The following is a 20,110-nucleotide window of genomic DNA, read 5'->3' on the forward strand; positions in this document are numbered from 1 at the left end:
AATATCAATTATTGGATAAATATTTTTGTATTTTGTTTTTTATAAGCGCACAGTTTTTGTTTGTAATCAATTAATTTAATGTTTGTTGTAGGTAAAAATTTTATGAATTTTATGAATCCAACAAAAATTAAGAGGCTTTGGATGTTTTTTTTTAGTTTTGCTTTAAATAGTTTTGTTTTAAATTTGTAAATGCATTTTATGAATAGATGTATTCCTTTAAAAGTTTATTTAATAATGTTTTCTATTCTGTATATAATACCTCTTTTTAGCGTTCAAAATAATGATTGAATTAAAATTGCTAACTTTCTACAAGAAGGTCAAAACAATAGATTAAAACAGAATTCCGGAAAAACTTATTAAATTTGCTGATAGAAAAATGGCGAAGATCAAAGTGAGAAGACAAGTACCATGTATTTAATCCTAGGCCACTACTATATGCAGTGTTGGACCAAAAAAAGCAACTTCAATTGTCTCAATTATTAAATAATAAAAAAACAAATTAAGGATTCAATTATTGCACATTTTTGTTTTTAAAATTCAAATAAATATTTTAAATATTGATAGTATTTGGTTGCAAATCCCTTGTTTTTAATCACTTCAACAAATCTCCGAGGCGTGGAGTCAATTATATTGTTATTTCCTGTTTGGGATACTTTCCCAAGCTAATTTTCATTTTTGCAATTAATCCCTTGATCTACAATTTCCCATAGGATTTCCATTGTAACAAGTCAATCCGGTTTTTTTGAAATAATGTCTTAACCGTATCTGAATTTGGACGTGTGCTTTGGGTCGTTGTCCTGCCGCAATATCCATTTCAGAGGTAACTGATCCTCAGCGTGTGGCAGCACTCATTTTTGCAAAATGTCGCGATACATACAACTATTCATATTACCATCTTTTTGTTGATAATATCGGTTCGAGTCCATGTCTTGAAAAACGTCCCCACACCATTACATTACCTCCACCTACTTTTACAGTAGCTTTGGTGTAACGTGTATTGAGGGACTCTTTGGCTGGTCTGCGAATACGACGATCGACGAAATTGAATTTAGACTCGTCCAAAAAGAGTACGTTCCTCAATTTTTTAACAGTTCAGTTAACGTGGTCATGTGGCCATTTTAATCTCTTCAGCTTGTTTTTTAGTGAAAATAAGAGCCTTTTTCACAGCTTTGAAAAATGTTAGTCCACCATCAACAGTTCATCTCAGAATAGTTCTCGGGCTTACGTTCAAGTAGTCTATTTAGAAGTCTGTGCATACATAACGTAATAAATTTTGGAACAAAATTAACAAGATTTCTTTAAGTTATTAATTTTTGAATGGCATAAAGATGGAGGTAGTTTTAGTTACTAGTGTTTTGGTCAACACGGTATTTAAAAATTGAAATCATTCAAAAAATGCAACGAAGAATTTCTAACATTTTTATAATTTTTGTTCTGTTTTTAAGAATAAAACAAAAGTAGCGCACATATTATGATTTTCAGTAGGATTTTCGGAGTAGCTTACATTTGCGGGCTGTTTTCATGAGCTTGAATTGATAACTCCCAGATAATGCTTTCATAAAGTTTTTTATTTCCGATAGAAAACGAAATATGTATTCAAAATTTTCCGTAAACAACTTGCACATTTCCTAGTTTTCTGTTTTTTTTTTTTTCGCCCTAACGACAGATAGTCTTATATGTTTTTACGAAATTAGAGCAAGACAATTATTTTGTATACGGGTAAACTTTTTTTGTTGAAAGATGTATACTTCCTGAAAAAAGTATTAAGACCAAGGCCCCTAACCTAACCTAGACCCCTATACAAATTTCATAGTTACATCTCATTGACCTGTTTAATTTGTCATAAAATTACTTCAGTGCTCATTACTATCAAAGCACTTAGCAGTTATTTTAAATAAAGAGTTGTCGACAACTAAAGACTATTATTTACTAATTTTATTTATAAACACATGCAATTAATAGTTTTGTTGTTGCTTGATGATAGAATTAATTTTTGTTTTGGAACTATACAAAATAGTAATTGTATTTATTAATTGATTTTTGATTGTTACTTAAGATGTGTCAATAACGTGTTAATTTTATAACAAGTTAAAGTGTTTAATACCTGAAGTATAATCGTTTCTAATATTTTGTTTTATAAAAAGTGGAAAGAAAACATTCAGTTTAGGAAATGAATACAGTAATGGATTTAAACAGAAAGGATTAGAGTTAAGTAAAATAGTATGAACAGTATGAGGTTGCAAGAATCTTAGAGACATAGAAATCTGCCATTAAGTGTTTTCAACTTCACGATACGTACTTTGTTCATTTTCAATATCTCAGCATGAACATCGGCTTCAAATAAAGTTTGCTTTGCAAATAATAACATCAAGATCTGCAAAAAGTACTATCAATACAAATCAATCTACGTTTTTTTTTTTTTAAATTGAAATTCACAGTAGTTTTTATATTTGAAAGATTATACATTGAACATTTGTCATAATAATTTGGTACAAAATTACAAAAAGTTTAGTGAAATTTAGAGCAAAGTGATTATCAAAATTTCCAAATTAAAAAGACTTTTTACATTTCAATTTTTAGACTTATTTTTAAAAAACAAAACTTAGCAATTAATTCGTATTTAAAGAAGTCTCAAAATAAATCTTAGATTGTGTATATTAAGATGAAATGTGCATTGAAAAAAATTGGTGAGCTAACATCTATCATGGTACCATCATCACATCCAACTGCACGAGAAAATCCTTCTTGAGAAACAAATTTCGAAGCTATGTCTGAACAATTTTGTAACCAGCAAATAGAAAGAAATTCATAAATGATTATATTCGACAGTCGATGAACTTCTCTGCCAACTCAAAGTTGCTTTCCTTATTCTGGGGAACCCAAAGTAAACACAAAAGGCTATTAAATTTCACTTTATATAAAACTGTAGACAACAAAAATTCGATACTTTTTGTTAATTTAAAAACACTTTTCTGTCGAAAAATCAATTCCGATATCTAAGTTGACTCTTAGTTTCACTATTCTTTGGTCACTATTATTAAGTTCTTCATTTTCAAAATATTTTTCTAAACGATTTTTTTTGTATAAACCATTGTACAACATCTTTTTAAAATAAAATTATTTTATTTTTATCATAAACTGTCAAATTCTATTGAAGGATACGATGTCGATTTATTCAAAAATCTCTACCAAATCTGACATTTTCGAAATCGAAACCATTCAACGTGTTAGCCAAAAAATTCAAAATCGATGTTAATTAGTAAATTTATTAAAATTAAAAAATATATTTTATATATGTCCATTGTTTTGTTAACTATTATCACTTACTCATTCCTCAAAGCAGTTAACAAAATTCGTTTAGTTTTCGACAACTTTTCAAAACAAACTCTTATTTGCAAATGAAATACTATCTTTGCATATTACTGAAAAGCTGTCCAAATTCTTAATACAATTTGCAAAGTATATTGTTTGGTAAAACAAATACTTTGAAAAATAACAAAACTTTTCACTTTATTAAAAACGACTGCACTTTACAAATTTGAGTTCGGTGAAACGTAATTTGCAAAGTATAAGTGCAAAGTTGCGAAGTGAAAAGTGTTTAGTGAAAATACTACTACTTTTTCATGAAAACGCTGTCGACAGCGTTTTTAAATTCTGCCGTGTTTATGTTTTGTGTAAGTTCGTTAATAAGAATTTGAGTTAGTTTCTATCATACTCTAAGAAAATGCCTTCGAAATACACAAAATTTATCAATTGTACCAAAATGTGTGTTTCAGACTCGAGCAAACGTAAAAATTCTATTAACAGTCAAACTTTTATTAACTTCAAATTAGAAGTTATTGTAACGGGTCCGATTTGACAAATTGAAAATTTTGACATTTCTCGACGTTTCAAGGTCCTTAGAGTAAAAATAAAAGATGTCTGTGCGTGCGTATGTATGCACGTTCGTACGTCCGTACGTTCGCTGCGTTTTTCGTCATCCATAGCTCAAGAACCAGAAGAGATATTGACTCCAAATAAATTTTGTTATACAGATAAAAGTTCAGAAAGATGCATAAACGGCTCTCAAGAAAATTGCGTGGGCGGTTTTTTTACCATAGCTGTTTCAAAAAAAGGTGAACATTTTAGTGAACCCTAAATATCTGACGAACCAAAAACGCTAGAGACTTGAAATAAATTTTATATAATATATCGTAACGTAATACCAAAAAAGTATATTTTGTGAAAAAAAATCCAATTAACGGTTTGGTTTTTTTTTAAATAAAAAACTGAAAAAAAATTTGTCATCTCGAAAATTTTACGAAAATTGTATCTCCAAGACAATTTTGTGCAACGACAAATAACGTTTTTAACAACTAGTAGAATTTTGAGAAAAATCAAATTAATAGTTATTTTTATAAAAAATAGAAATCTAAAAAAGCATTACTAAAAGTTTTTATACATTGAATTTCGACTCAAATATCTTTTCAAAAACTTGAGATTATGGCTTCAAACTAATTTTATCTTATAAGAAATATTGTTTTCAACATTCGAAAACAATTTGTGAAAAATCGAATTGACAGTTTTTTTACAAAAAATAAAAACCTAACAAAAAAGCAATATTAAAACTTGGTAAAAATTTACTTTCGTCTCAAATAGCTTTTTAAAATTTAAAATATTGTATCCAAACTTTTTTTTAAGTCCAAAAAAAATCTACACAAAAAGTACGCAAATTTGGTAAACATTTTTTTTTCGATTCTTGATATCTCTCAAATTATTTTCATTCATTCAATTTGTAAAAATTTAAGAAATGCCATTAAAATTGGTATCTCAGCTTCTTTTTTTTGGCTTTTATCAAGAGTTTGTGTTTTTAATAAGTGTATAATCTCTTCAGTCAGAATATTTTTGCAAAGCTCTAATTGACAACAATTTTTTTGACATAAAATAAGAACCTTAACATACAAAATATTGATGTTAAGATTTGCTTACATTTTTAAAATAAAGCAATTGACAGCTTTTTGTACAAGAAGTAATATTTTAACCAAGCCAACATTTCGTTTCCGCGAAATTATTGAATGTATAAATTTGAAAGTTTTTAATGAAAACTTATCGTTATTTCTTTACTGCAAAATACTATTTCAAAAATTTGAAGGCCTAGCCTCTTTTTTTATGTTTTTACTTAAAAAATAAAAATATCTTTATTTCCCTTTTAAATCCACAAAACTTGTCTAACAGTGAACGGATTCGCAACTACACCCACGAAGAAAACTACTATTAGATGGTAATCTCATCTAGACCTTGTTTAGATTAAAATAATTGCTAGACGCCTGTTTTCAAAAAAAATTTTAAGTATTTTTTTGAATAACTTGGAATAATAGCATTCCATTATAAAGGGGAGTATGGGGCAAGTTGAGCCAGTAACGTTTAATTTTTCAATACTTTAAAATGTATTTCTTAAATTAGGTAACTAATTAGTTTTAAAACAATTTAGAACTTTATTTTTTTTATTTTCAACTAATTTTGACTTAAAAATTTGTAAAATATAAATAAATGAATAAAATTCCAACTTTTAAGTCCGAGTAAAAAATGTTATAAAGGTATAAACTTTAACGAGTACAAATTTGACAGACGAAAAAATAAATTAGCTTATCATAATTTCGTATGGTAAATGAGCAAAGTTTTATCAGAAAAATATACTCCCATATCACCCTTTAACTTATTTAGATAGACATAACTTAAAAGGTACATAAGAATAAACTCTTTTATTGTATTAAAATCAAAACCAATGCTTCGACCTTCGTCAGAATGATGATAGACAAACACAAAACATTTCCGATTTAATTTATTGTTTGTCAAAATATTACGAGTACATTGTAAACAAAGTATCTAATGGATTTCAGATCGTTTAACTTTGTTAACCACATTTTTATTATATAAGAAACAGTAACAAAAAAAATCTATACAACAACAATTTGTTAGTCATCCACTTATGGCGTTATGTTTGGTTATTCTTTTTTTTGTTTTATGACGAATAATTAAATTAAATTCTTTTTATTTTGTTTTTGTTAATAGAACAATTCAATCAGAGTCAATATTTTGGCAAGCAGGCTTGTCACAGTACAAGTTGTATTTTAATGATGAATGAAATGAAATTTCTAGAAGGTAAGTAGACTTTTAATAAAGGCGGAATTTCTGTGTTATTTGATAATTTGATGCTATGGAAAGTTTTATGACAGTTTATTGACTTTAATTTTATTGTTTTCAGTTAGGAAGGAATCAATTTTAATAAATTAACTGATTTCTAAATTGAGTCATGAACTTCGTATTGACAACTGAATTAAACTAGATATGATACATAAAACCGCATTTTGACATACGTAGAATAAGTTATATAAAATTGTTTAAAGTAAAGCCCTTAAAGTATTAAGTTATGCAATTTATGGTCTTAAGGTTCTTATTTACTAATGGAAGGATATAAAGTAATAAAATTTCCTTGACAAAAAAGCTGTTTGAGTAATCTAGTGCTTGAGTTTCACAGTTTGAATTATTTCCATGCATCACAATGCTCATGCTGTTAAGCGGAAAGAATATAGAGAATGACAAGAGGAAGTCTTCAGTAATTTGTCACTTCCTCACAACATGTGGGGATTCTTTGAAAGTTCGAACGAGCTTAATTCACGTTCACATTACTTATGGTTATGATACAACAAAGCGATGTAATGTAATTATGCACTTACAACACCGAGGCCGTGTATAATGTGGATTGGGTTAGAATTTCAATTAGTTTTCATCCGGCATTAAGTTTGAACATTTCATTATCTATTTTAACGTGAATTGTATTTAATGGGGATTGCATGTGTATTTTTCCACAACACCTACAACTCAAATTTCCATATACGAGTATTTCAACATTGCTCGTTATAACTCTTTAATATTACGTCAAATAGTAAAAACTTTAATCCTGTTTTAATCTTTAAATAAAATTAAAAATTATCAAAGTTTCACAAAAATCTGATAATCAGATTAAATAACGCACATAATTTTAAACTACAAAAAATAACTCTACCTTGTTTGGAAGAATTAAAAAATACTTCACTTTCAAAAGATTGTGTTCATAATTAAATTTTGAAAAACTCATTATGGACAACCATCAAGTGACACCAAGGCTATCAATTTAATATAAGAAAAGTTCATAACTTAAGGGCGAACAAAAAATAAATAATGTTTAAGAAAACTTGATTATTTTACACGACTAAAAGTATTCAGGCAAAAGTTTCCGGAGATAAGTTCAACTAAAGATTTGTCACTCTTTCAAGCTTCAAATATAATAAGTATAAAAAATCTTTTTGTTGCTGGATTTTTACACGGGTTTTATTTATATTTGTTTTTTATTGGACTAAGGATATCAGTTCCAGTTTTTAAGAAATAAATGTAAGGAATTGACTTAGAAAACTTTGCTTCAATTCAATTATTTAATATCAATGTTCAATTTCTTATTTATTTCACATTTATAAATCACTTAATATAAAAGTTTTAAACGAAATCTCGTGTTCTATTTTTAGAATCAAAATCTGTTGCGATAAGTGATAACAAAATCAAAGACTTATTCAGCCATTAAACAAGTTGTAAAAATAAGTTTGTGGTTCAAAGTTTTAACATCATAAAATATATAATCTTAGCATAACATTAAAAATTTCTGTCTATCTTAACATTGTGAAAGTAAGTCATGACTTTAATTTAAACTATTGTATTTCGATCGATTTGTATCGAATTAGAAATGTTGTCTTTTTTAGGTTTCTACAGTCCTTTCTTTTTCAACGGCCTAGAGAGATGTTGGGCGCAGTAGAGGAAGAGCGCGACTCAGGTGGCGCACGCAGGTGGGTGAAGACCTCAAACAACTTGGCGTGCGAAACTGGAGACAACTAGCTATGGACCGAGCTGACTGGAGACGTAGGTTGAGGCCCATGTCAGCCCGCACTGTAGCGCCAAATTAAGCAAGTAATTAAAAGAGATGCCCGTTAGTGCGTTAGGGAGATATCAAGTCCAAATAGGTTTGTTTTACCGAGCATCCCATCAATATGAGCACAAAAGAGCTTTAAAAACATTTTAGTGGTTGTTTTTTTTTTACTTTAGTTTGTCTTAAATATTGTTACTCAAAAAAGGGTTTTACTTTAAACAAATATAATTCTCAAGAAAAAACTACTAAAGAGACTTAAATTCAACGGATAGTTTTTTTTAAGAACATAAAACTAAAAGATATACTTTCACTGGTCGACAAAAATATGTTTTTTTTCGGTCTCACATTGTACATTAGATTCTTGCCTTAAAAAAATGCTTCAAACAACTAGGCTAAATCAAAGCTCAAAATATCTCTTAACAATAAATTGCATGATGAATTTTATGTAAATATTTCTACTGAATATTAAAGAAAGGAATTAGAAATTTATAAAATTATGAAATTTTTTTTTATTGTTTATTTTTATTACTTTTTTAAACTAAACTATACTGAACCTGGGGTTGTCCTGGTATATGATCCCCAACCTTTTGAGATATAAGTATTATTGAGAATTGTCTCCAAATATATAACTTCTTTTCTGGCCGAATCAGAAATCATATATCAGAAAGTTATGATAAAAATTACTACGTGTCTGCAACGACCCAGTCAAGCCACCAATATCTTTCGCGACTTTAACGATCGAAGTTTTGTTCATCTTTTTGAGGTATGCTTACGCAGTATCTTAAGACCATATTTCCATTTACTAATTCACAAGGATCATGTAGCATTCTTTTATCTGTAGCTCTTCTTGCCATATGGTATATTATAAGTAGGTTCATTGAGTCGGAGTCATGTGTACTTTTTCGCTGAAACATGCGAAGCTTTTCTATATATGGCGGATTAATATTCCTCTACTAGGGTAAGTCAGAATTTGACGTATACATGCTTGATAGCAAATAATCTTAACATTGGATCTAAGATCAGATAGCTGGAGAAGAAATGCCGTTTAAGCGACATAATGTAAATGCTACTCATGCCTTTTGTAATTGAACGTTTATGTGATCATGATATTAGAAACATACGTCCAAATGAACACCAGGTTTATCCAACAGTCTTTGATTCGATGAGGAGACCCTACGAGTTTATTATATTTAGGTTTTTCCAATTTCGTCTTAAATCTGAATTTGCGCGACTTATTGGGCTGCGGAACAGTATGATTTTACTCTTAGTTTTGTTTATTTTAATCTTTCACAGTGAGCAGAAAGATTGCATCTTATGAAATTTTCTTCGCAGTTCATTCATATACGCAATTCTTGATCTACTTGCACACAAAGTGGTATCGTCTGCAAACCCTATCGAGTCATCGATGTCCCTCAATCCGTCAGTAACAAATATAAACTAAACAGGTGAGGTGCCGAAACAGTGCTCTGTGTCAAACCTTTGGCGATATTAATAGTTTTAGTGTTTTGTCTATCGGACGCACCAAGTTTTTATGTTTCACCATAGAAGAAATACGGCTGGAAATTCGTACCTTATGAGTTTAAATAAAAGCCAGTTGATCCAAACCAGGTCAAAGGCTTTTTCGATAACTACTAAGCAAGAATCTGTACATTGATCTTTACGTTGAAATTCCAGTTTTATTAACTCCTTTTCTTGGCACACGAACTGGATGGACTTACAAATAACTATTAAAAAAATCTTCCCTATATTAGGCAGGAGACTTATTGGCCTATAAAAGTTTCGACTAAAACGTTGATTGGTCCGATTTGTTGAATTGAAAATGTTGATATTTCTTGACGTTTCAAGGTCCCTAGAGTCGAAATAAAAGGTTTTTAGAGAGATGTCTGTGTGTGCCTGTGTACGTATGTTCGTACGTCCTAAAAAACAGTTTATTGGGTGAAGCCCTAGTTCACAAAGGACTGTAGCGCCACCTTAAGCAAGTAACTAAGTAAGTAATTTTCGAAAAATAATTTAAATTTTTATTTAATGTTTCCTTTAAAAAAATGAATATCTTGTAATAACTTAGCTTAAAGTTTCAATACTGAGTAATTGATTCAAAAGTTTTTAAAATTAGAGTTAAATTAAGTGCCAAGGGTCTTCTTTTTTTAAAATTTAAATTTGCGTTTTTTTATCCGGTCCGTTAGCCTTTAATGGTTTCAAAAATAATAAAATTGGTGACCAACTTTTGCAAACTGTATTTCCAGCTTTTAAAAATACTTTGCAACTATAGATTTTAGATCTTGGATTTTATTAGTTTGCATACATTAAAAAATGCAATAAAATGCCAAAAATGCAATTAGGTTAGACCTTATTTCAAATTATACAAATTTTGGTAAGTCAACATTTGAAGAAATAAATAAATTTAAATGCCGCAATACTCAAATTTCCAGAATAAAATTAGTATATCTATTTCAGACCCACTGTAAAGTATAACAAATTCTTTCTCAACCGCACCTCAAGAATTTGAAATGCTTAAACCAGCCCCGATTTCCTTTTTTCGCTGTTATTTTAAAAAGAATATTGTTTAAATTGATTTCTTCTTCACCTTAAGCTAGAACTATAGCGCAATGGCAACACTTGACGTTTGTCCCAAACGCTTCTCTAAGTAATAAGCAAACAAGTGTTTTGAGGAATTTTCTAAAGATATATAAATATTTTCAAACAATGGATCCATGTTAAACAAATATTGAAACAAAGTTTTTTCTTTTATTTAAACAATTATGTACATAAAAGCATAAATACCTATAGTCGCTTTTATTAACGTCGTCTACATTATACGCATATGGCTAATAGCTTTGTAATACAAAAGAAGCATTCCATAATGATAACGTGATAAGTATGAAATATTAATAATCAAAAACTTATTCATTTCGTATATTGATTGAATTTTTGGCGTATTTCGTTCAAAGTCAATTTACCAATTCGACTACATTTATGGATCATTGTCAATAAAAACAAATATTTTTGTTTAAGCTTTCTTTGTATTAATTTGTTCATATTTTTTAATGGTTTCTAAAAATAATATGCTCAATGAACTTCGAGGTAAAAATATTATGGACTTTGATTTGGAGGACAAAGTTTTTAAAATTCGTGACGAAAATTAAATTTTTTTTTATATTTTTGTGTGTGAATTATTGGAATGAATTTAGCATTTAATTTATTCACATTAATTTTTTCCATATTAAATGTATTTGTATATATTAATTTTTGTATTTGGTTTTTCGGAAGAAAAAACACAAAAACGGAAACGATGCACCGACAAAATTAACTTTGGAATCTTTCCAATTAATTTTATTATTTGTTGGTTAATGCTTTTTACTTTTATTAATCCTTTACAGATTAAAAAAGGTTATTTTTGATTAATGGACAATGAGCATACAAAAAGAAGTTTTTTTATTAGTTCAAAAACTTACATTAAAACATGTACCTTTAGTAACTTAGGCATACAAAAATAAAATATTATAAATGAAAGGTTTTCTTGAAAAATAAAAAAAGTTAAGAAATATTAGAAAAAACTATCGAAGCAAACAGGATTTTGAAATCCTAACAGAAAGGACATCATTTGATTTATGAATGAATTAAAACTAATTTTAAAATTTTTTTCAGAAGACTTGAGAATCAATACCTGAAACAATAATATTTTCATTCTTTGGGAGTTTAAGTCCACAAGAAAAAAATATTTTGAAGCAAACTGAATTTATTTTAAAATTAATAACAAACAAAATAACTGCCATTAGCTCAATTTAATTATGATCTAGGTTAATACTTTAAGAAGTGTTTGATTTGGAGTAACCCACTTTTTGTTTGGCTGCAGCTTTTAAAGATAACATTTTTTGATTTGTCTACTAAACAAAAAACACTCTTTTTAAATATACAAATAAAAATTCATATTGGAAACCATCCCTCTGTTGTAAGTAAAAAAAAACAAAATATTTTCGTTATTTAAACAACAGTGATTAGAAAAAGTTATTTTACATTTGCATATATTTCTAATCTTAAAGTTTATATTATTTTTACAACTTGGGGTTATCAAAAATCCATTGGTAATAGGCTATGACACACAAAGTTAATTCGTCCAGAACAAAGGCACAGGAAAATCGTCTAGGTTCGATAGCCATTTTGTTTAGTCTATAAAATTAAAATTCAAGAGTCCTTTCTTCTGATTAGGGGAAATGAAAAAAGGACAGTTTATAAGCACAGATCAAAGTTAATTAACTTTTAAAGTATGAGTATTGTCTTGAAAGAACCAAATAGCTAATTTATTAATAGGTAAATTATGATCAATTATGCTTTCAAAATAAGGATTTATATATTTTTTAATTTTTGTGGATAATAATCAATAATAACAAAATAACGTTGAGGTTTTAAATAAAAAATGTTTGATATAAATCGATTTCCAAACTTTAAATGACATAGTTTCTCGTAGACCTCTCAAACAAACGGTGTTATTTTTTTAACGTGTGGTTTTCAAGAAGAAATAAAACCCATATAATTTAATTTTATGACTAGGCATATAAAAATTTGCATTATGTTTTAAAGATGATTTCGGGAAAGTGACCACCGAGGCTGATTCAAATCCAATGGCTTAGATGGCTGGGTCATGCAGAGCTAATGTGCATCAACCCTCCAGCCCGGAAGGTTTTCGAATCCAATCCCGAGGGACGGCACAGTAGAAGAAAACCGCGACTCAGGTGGTGCACGCAGGTAGGTGAAGACCTCAACCAACTTGGCGAACGAAACTGGAGACAGCTAGCTAGGGACCGAGCTGGCTGCAGACGCATGTTGGTTGAGGCCAAGGTCCGCCCTGGACTGTAGCGCCAACTTAAGTAAGAAAGTAAGTAAAGTCTCAATCATCGCGGATTTAACTGACTAGAGAAGTGACTTCACATAACCCCACAAAAATATTCCAGCGGTGTTAAATCGCAAGTTGTTGTAGGTTACTCCACAGGCCCAAGACACGAAATAATGTGCTCACCAAAAGTTTCCTGCAATAAATTGATTGTTTGTTGCGTTGCTCGAACCAAACCATTATTGAAAAGTACAACTTACTTACCTACTTACTTAAGGTGGCGGGCGCTACAGTCCTATGTGAACTAGGGCCTCACCTAACAAACTTCTCCATCTAGCTCGGTCCCTAGCTAGATATCTCCAGTTTAGTGCTCCAAGGTGGGTGAGGTCACTTTCCACTTGTGTGCGCGTCCTGATCCGCGGTCTTCCTTTACTGCGCTGTCCTGTGGGTGTGGATTCGAAGACTTTCCGGCCCGGAAGTACAACACCTATTGTAATATCTATTAAATTCGGCGATGTTGAAGAGAAGGAAATGTCTTGGTAAGACAACGATATCCTATCATTTTTAGAGCTCTTTTCTCGATTCTATCCAAAAGACTCAAGCATACCTTCTTAGGACATCATCCCAAATATGAGAATAATTCTCGAGTTTTGCACGAAACAAATCTTTTTGAATTATAGCCAGATCATAAGGGTTAAAAAGTTTCTTCCATCGGATTTGCATGCCTAGAAATAAAAGCTGTTCAGTCTTCCTCGATGCAAGTACCATCCATGTGCATTGGTCTAGGGTTAAGCTTTTGAGACAATAGCTTATAATATGCTGCCCTTGGCAGTCCACATCCGCAGAAGAAGGATGAGAATTTTTAAACAAATATGAAAAGCTGAGGGTACTGCCATAAGCGAAAAAGTTTTCTGATTTAAAAGTTTCAGAAAAGAAGATCATTTATAAAAATAAGAAAGAGAGTCGGAGACAAAACGGAGCCCTGGGACACACCAGCGTTTGTTTTTTGGATATCACATTTGAAACTGTACAATACTTCTTGAATTAAATGGTCCAAAAGATAATTTCTAGCCCAAAAAAAGAAGAGCTTCATCAATACCAAAAGCACGCATTTTCGATAAGAGAGCTTGATGCCAAACTCTATCAAATGTCTTTGAAATATTAAGTGCAATAATCTTACTCTCTTCAAAACGATGTAAAAAGATTTGTTCCACTCTTCGGTGAGATAAACCATGAGATCACCAGATCTATTGCTACGAAAGCCGTTCAATAAGAAGATTTCATTGTTTAAGATATTTCTTAAGTTAAAATTAATCAGCGTTTTCATGACCTTGGAAAGAAGGGACGTAAGTGCAATTGGACGATAGTAAGAGGAGAAGGAGCATTTAGGGACAGGCTGTAGAACAGGAAAGCGTTGAAGAACAAATCTTCAGAAAATGAACGCGAATAATATACAGGCCATCGAATTTGTAAATATCAAGATTTTTAATTACTCTATCAGCTGAACGAGTGCGAAGGAAGATGCATCCCACTTTCGGCTGCAGGAGGAATCGTGTCACTTATTGCCAGGATCAAATATACATCAAACTATTACTGCAAGCAAATTGACTTTATCAATCGAGCTTATAAAAGGAGTATCATTGAAAACAAACGTAGGAACTGACGAAGTGTTACACACATTTTTCACAAATGACTAGACACTTTTGTTACCTTAAGGACATTGTAGTATTATTTGCAGTTATTTCGCTGTTAACTTAGTTAAGAAATTCTCCAAAAAAAATTAGGTAAATACTTAATGTATGTAGGTTTGTGTATTTAAAGCTTTCATGTATATATTTTGTATTTATTTAATTTTAATAAAAAAAAGAATAACTTAATTTTTAATCTTACATATGTATTAAATTTATTGCTTTTGCTCGTCACTCAAAATTGTAGCGATACACCTACGTTTTAATCAAAATTTGCTTTTGCAAATAATTTCATCAACAAACACATTTTATTTATTTTTCTGTTCTCTGTTCATCTTTTAATTTATGTACTACAAAATTTAAAGAAGAACAAATTTTGACTGACATGACATACTGATATCTTATCTTCTGTATTTATTAAATTTAATAGTATTAAGCAACTCAAAAATAAACTTTAATATATATTTATTTTAAAAAGTAAGTACTGTTTATACAGCCGAGCCTTCTGCTGTCGTCAGTCGGTTTTTGTGGCGTCGAAAACAGGTGTTTTTATTTTTTAAAATCGTGTGATATGCCTTTATGCACGAATATATTATTAATGTCGATAAACTTTAATAATAACTTATATAAAATGACAAGTTTGTAATCTCCTAATACCAAAATTATTAGGAACTTTATAAGTTAATTGTAGCATTTGATTAAAAGTACCTTTTGTCATGGAAAATGAGCATTTGAAAAATTGATAAATCTAGAAGACATAAACAGGGTGCCATTTTTTCCAGATGACAATTATTCTTTTCTGAAGTCATTTAAGAACTAACTTACGTAACGTAAGAGCAACTTCTTCAATTTTCTACTTATAATGGCTTAAATTAAAAATACAACCCTTTCTTGCAGAAGCTTTAACCTTGCCCTAATTTCAAAGATTAACTTTCAAATAATTATTAGAATTTATCAATTGAATAAAAATTCGGTGTTTTGAAAGTTAATCGATAAAATTGTATGCCATTGTAAATAATTAGTAATCGTGGCGCAATGATTAGGGCTTAGGACTACTATGACAGAGGTCTTCCTGCCGGTGCCATCTAAAAGTTTTTTCATAAGTACTGCCTCTTGCGAGGAATTGACAAATTCTCCAAGAATAATTCTTGTCATGAAAAGTGCTTTCTTTAATTATCCGTTTGGATTCAGCTTAAAACTGTGGGTCCCCTCCATTCCTGACAACATTACTTGCTCACAGGAAGAGTTGAAAATTGTAAGTCACTAGGTCTTAGCTCGCAATGGATTGTTGCTCCAACTAATATTTGGAATAATTTAAATTTTCATGGTGTGATTGAAAGTCTAGTAGATGTTTGTTTTACTTTCCTTGACTAGGAGAGGGTCGTTCCTTTTATTAAAACTATTTAGAAAATCTACAAAAACTTAAAAAAAATCAACAGATCACCTTTTTGAAGAACATGGGAATAAAAATAAAAATAATCCTGTTTTTGTGGAAATGTCTGGATTAGTAAACTCTTTGAAGTAATGAAGCTACCTGAGGAATTTGTTCTCGAAGACCTAAGTTTTGAAGTTCTAAAATTTTGTATGGAAGACCTGAGATATTAAACTGTATACTGTATATATAAAATATTCACAATAGGTCAACAATGTTGGTAATTGACAATAACAAAAGCATTTCATAGAATTAGTTGAAGAATATCAAATTTGATTTGTACAACAATAGTAAAGTATTAATTTGTATTCTTTTTACAACTTCTATGCAGAACCCATAATTTTTGTACTTTAAGGGGCTGTCATATAGATTTAATTGGTTTTCATCATTGAACATTTTGTTTTGAGATTTTAAAACGAATAAAAGAGTCGAATTTGTTATGTTTGAAGTCGATTTGAAGCTGATGAGCTGTAGAATTTGTTTACTAAAAGAATAGATTTTTAAAAACCCGACCTTTTCTATTAGCTTATTTTTAATTCTTCAACATTGAAATCGTTTTCAATTAACAGCTGATTGTTGATTTCACATTTAGGAATATAATTATTCCATTAAAAGCGTTCCATTTTATTTGCAAAATGCATCTATCAGCTTAACTTTCAATGATCAACGTAAGTTAAGAGCCTCAAATGATTTATTCCATCATCATGTCAGATATTTTCAATAAGAACTATAACCAACCTGTCAAAAAAGTCCAATGGTTGGTTTCAATAATGAAGACCAATGATAGTTATAAAAGTTTCCTAAGGTTAATTTTGTTACTCATTGATCTCGTGATTTAAAAGCTTTATGCTTTTTTCTTTTGGGTCAGGTGAAGGATAAGTCCTATCAATTTCAGATCCTTAACATAGAATTCTTGAAGTTATCGAGCACATGTGCAAATTGGTATTTTCAAATTTCGTCAAAAGGATATGGTGGCCATTTATAGTTGGTCTTGTTTTCCGTTATTAATGTTATACCATTGCAACGAATTAAACATCCATTTATTTCTCTTAAAACATACTCGTTCTTTTAATTCAAAATGAAGCCTCTTATTAGAGCAAGAACTACTCCAAATCGTTTGAAATTTTATGACATTTTTAAACTGGTTGCATATTCTATATTAAAAGGTTTTTATTTCTGGTGCATTCATTAAATATTTATTTTATTCCAATTTAAGAACCCATTTCGTAAGCCGTTAAAACTTCCATCTTCTTTATAGCTCATATTAAAATAAAACAACACTAATTTGCTTCAGAAATGAATAATGCATTCTTATGTATGAATTTTACATCACCCACTTTAAAAAATATATAACCGGTCAAAGCCATATCAGCATTTAAATAAATTTTAAGAAAACACTTTTGTCTTCTCGAAAGATCTTCTTTTAAAGCCCGTATATCCACTGATCTTGTTAAATCAGAATTAATAAACATTTTGTTGCCCTTACATATAACAATATATCTTGATTATTATTGTTTTTCCAAAATAATATTATTATAATTCCAAAATAAGGCGGTTAGTGATGTGAGAGATAATAATCATCCCACAAAGTACAAAACAACTTTTTAATTTTATTCCTCTAAAAAATATCATTCATGTTAAGATACTGTCAAGATCAGAATTCACTGAGCTTATCAATTTTACTGCTTGAACATTTGAACTTTATTTCTGTTAAATGATAATTTCTGTCATTAAGGAAATAAACTTTCTGCATGTAAGACGTCGCGTCGGTCGGCCAAAACAAGAAACAGATTACATTTTTGAATTGATGTTGTGAAACTAAATCACCAGTAAACTTTCACTATTTTCTATAATCTTACACATAGCTTAGTAGAAGAATTTCCAACTGATAACATTTGAAAACAAAGAACACCCCAATTCATATTCCAGTTAATGAATGTTTACATTGAAATGTAATATCACTTAATGTTTATTGAAGTTGCTTTCAATCTGAAGTCGGTCACCAACAATAACGAAACAACTAATTGATTAAAACCACAGGTTTATTAGGTACACAAAATCTAATAAAATTATCAAACTTATTACAGTTGAGGACAAAAATAAATCACTAAGAAATTCGCCTAAGCTCACCTGTTGATGATTTTAGATCGTCTATAAAAACACAACTACACAATACGGATCACAAAACTCAACCGAAATGAACTGAGTTCGAAAATTTTACTCAAGGTTCTTTGCCGGAAAAAGAACTTCCACCAAGAATAATCGTTCTATATTCAAGCTTTATGATATTTGAATTTCGAAAAAAAAACAACAAATTAAAAAAGTTAATCTATTTGCGTTTCTCAAATCTCAATTGTTTCACAAAATTGGAACAAAATCACAGCTTTCCACGCACTTTACTGACTGTGGTCCGAAATAAAATTAAAAAACAATACTTTATCCATAAAAATTCCCTCAGTTTCAGTCCGGAGAGAATTAAATTCACCAAAAATAATCTTAAAACAAAAATAGAGAAAGAGCGAGATACGCAGTCAGAATTGTTATTTTGACAACAACCGGTCGCGTTTGGCCTGTCCGTCACAAAAAACCGCGATAGCTTCACAAACAAATTAAAACCTAGCTAAGGCAGGTATAGCTTTTAGCTTTTAGGGAAAAGTACTTTTTTATGTTCGCTTTTTATTTTATGAAGCGAATAATTCGATTTGATCAATCAATTTGTATTTAGGTAGTTCCGATTGGATCAGTGGCGGCGGCGACGGGCGATCATATGTATCAATATCAATCAAGCAGCGAGAAATAACAACGACGACGCGACGACGACGTTGTTCAACGACGGCAGGTAAACGATAAAGTGCTTTCAACAGGGTAAGGAAAAAGACTGACTGAGTTGTTAAGTTGAACGTAAGAACAAGTTAAGTTAGTGTCTTGTCTACATTAAGTTAAACTTGACATTAGTTAGGGCAAACATAGAATCTTAATTGGGATTGGAAATTATGTCCCACGTTTGGTAGGTGTGTTTTCTCCATGCATCTACAAATATCGAGCGCGCAATCTATAATATTTCGCAATAGATAACAAATGTTAAGATTAAGATATAGTATTTTGATATCTGACTTCAGGTAGTTAAACATTGGCTATAATAAAGTAAATTTAAGAGAAATGTTGGTATTGCTCAGTAAATAAAATATATATCAGTCAAATCACCTACTTTTTAAACATACCAAGGTTATGCAGGTTGTGTATAGATTAGGGTGGTTCTTCATAATAAATTAGTCCTAAATAATGTTTAAAACAATTTTACATTTTTCATTAATACCCGTGTTTTTTGGTATTCTATAAATAGTAAAGTAAAAAATTACCAAGAAAACGCATCGGCAGTAGCCAGATTTTTGTATTTAAAAAATGGTACAACTGAAAGAAGATCTGTTAGAATAATAATAAAAAAACACACAAACAGGAGAAAGTTTTGTGAAAATCAAAAGTTAAAATAAAACTTAGTAAAAAAAACTAACTAAAACTAATAAAAAAGAAAATTTTCAAGAAGAAATGTTAAGAAACCATCTGGAAATTGAGATTCCTAACAAAAAGTTCATTTCACAATTGCTTCAAGGAGGGGTTTTGTTCGTAGACTACTACTTTAACATGTGGTGTTGAAGCAAGCTTGAAGCTCGCCTCAATTATTTATATACCTCAATCGAGTTGAAATGAGCTAGATTCGACTCGATTCCGGTCGAGTGTCGGAGTCGAGCCAAAATTTGTGAAGAAAAACCTGATTGTAGGAGTTAGTTTTACAGATAATGCATTATGGTCATTTTATTTGGATGTTTGTGTACAAAAATATAGTTTTGTTTTAATCAAATTAAAAAACAAATTGCACATGGAGTAGGTAACATTGTTTAACACAAATCAAACTATCTCACTTGTACTTCATAAGAAACATCGAAACACCATTTGCATTTTAAAAAGTGTTGTCAAACTTAATCATTTTTAAATCTTCTTATGCGGTGGAAATACCACAAGGATTGATTTAATCTAAACTAAGATAAACCTTTGGCGGAAGCATAGCAAAACTTAGTTATCTTTTCAATTGTTTGCTCTTGTAAAATAAGCCCATTTTCACTAAAAAAAAAAACTAAATAATATCAACAGAAACAGATAGATTTTTTTCCCCAATGGAAAACGCATGATTCCAAATCCTCAACTACTTAACGAACACAGCCATCAGG

The 20,110-nt window shown here is 30.0% G+C and overlaps 1 protein-coding gene across 2 annotated transcripts in view; it reads right to left on the reverse strand.

The window, feature by feature from the left end:
* The window catches only part of LOC129949258 (aquaporin AQPAn.G-like), a 75,208-nt gene extending 56,499 nt beyond the window's left edge, over nucleotides 1-18,709 (reverse strand). The window contains exon 1 of one of the 2 annotated variants that reach the window (XM_056060596.1): nucleotides 18,015-18,709. The gene's annotated coding sequence lies outside the window, so the exon portion shown is untranslated. The remainder of the gene's footprint in view (nucleotides 1-18,014) is intronic. The other variant, XM_056060598.1, reaches the window with a different exon arrangement.
* Between the last annotated feature and the right edge of the window lie 1,401 nt (nucleotides 18,710-20,110).

This window comes from Eupeodes corollae, chromosome 3 (genome assembly GCF_945859685.1).
Source record: "Eupeodes corollae chromosome 3, idEupCoro1.1, whole genome shotgun sequence".
In the NCBI taxonomy this organism is placed as follows: domain Eukaryota; kingdom Metazoa; phylum Arthropoda; class Insecta; order Diptera; family Syrphidae; genus Eupeodes; species Eupeodes corollae.